This window comes from Arachis ipaensis, chromosome B10 (assembly GCF_059453495.1).
Source record: "Arachis ipaensis isolate K30076 ecotype BB chromosome B10, ASM5945349v1, whole genome shotgun sequence".
Lineage (NCBI taxonomy): Eukaryota > Viridiplantae > Streptophyta > Magnoliopsida > Fabales > Fabaceae > Arachis > Arachis ipaensis.
In genome coordinates this window covers 103,567,915-103,568,960 of record NC_142435.1, presented here as the reverse complement: position 1 = coordinate 103,568,960, position 1,046 = coordinate 103,567,915, and the positions used below count along the sequence as shown (strand labels likewise).

The following is a 1,046-nucleotide window of genomic DNA, read 5'->3' as shown; positions in this document are numbered from 1 at the left end:
CCTTGTTTCAGTCATGAAACTGAGAGTGGTCTTAGATAGATCAGAGACTATGGTTGGTAAATCAGAGAGGTTCTGCTTAGAATTCTTTGTCTGTTGCTGAGACGATGATGGAAAAGGTTTGCTATTGCCAAACATATTTCTTCCACCATTATTATTATTGAAGCCTTGTTGAGGCTTCTGTTGATCTTTCTATGAGAAATTTGGATGATTTCTCCATGAAAGATTATAGGTGTTTTCATAGGATTCTCCCATGTAATTCACCTCTTCCATTGTAGGATTCTCAGGATCATAAGCTTCTCATTCAGAGGAGGCTTCTTTAGTACTGCCGGATGCAACTTGCATTCCAGTCAGATTCTAAGAAATCATATTGACTTGCTGAGTCAATATTTTGTTCTGAGCCAATATGGCATTCAGAGTATCAATCTCAATAACTCCTTTCTTCTGAGTCATCCCATTATTCACAGGATTTTTTTCAGAAGTATACATGAACTAGTTATTTGCAACCATCTCAATGAGTTCCTGGGCTTCTGCAGAGGTTTTCTTCAGATGAAGAGATCCACCAGCAGAGTGGTCCAATGACATCTTGGACAATTCAGACAGACCATTATAGAATATACATAAGATACTCCATTCTGAAAGCATGTCAGAAGGACACCTTCTGATCAATTGTTTGTATCTTTCCCAAGCTTCATAGAGGGATTCACCTTCCTTCTGTTTGAAGGTTTGGACTTCCACTCTAAGCTTGCTCATCTTTTGAGGTGGAAAGAATTTGGCCAAGAAAGCATTGACCAAATTTTTCCAAGAGTTTAGGCTTTCTTTAGGTTGTGAGTCCAACCATATCCTAGCTTTGTCTCTTACAGCAAAGGGAAAAGCAGAAATCTGTAGACCTCGGGATTAACCCTATTGGTCTTAACAGTGTCACAGATTTGCAAGAATTCAGCTAAAAACTAATGAGGATCTTCCAATGGAAGTCCATGAAACTTGCAATTCTGCTGCATTAGAGAAACTAATTGAGGCTTAAGCTCAAAGTTGTTTGCTCCAATTAC

At 38.7% G+C, this 1,046-nt stretch overlaps 1 non-coding gene across 1 annotated transcript; it reads left to right on the top strand.

Annotated features, from left to right (window-relative positions):
• Positions 1-636: 636 nt before the first annotated feature.
• LOC148581145 (small nucleolar RNA R71) lies at positions 637-744 on the top strand. Its single transcript, XR_015896819.1, has one exon. It is a non-coding gene; the product is annotated as a small nucleolar RNA R71 (small nucleolar RNA).
• The last annotated feature ends 302 nt before the right edge of the window (positions 745-1,046 follow it).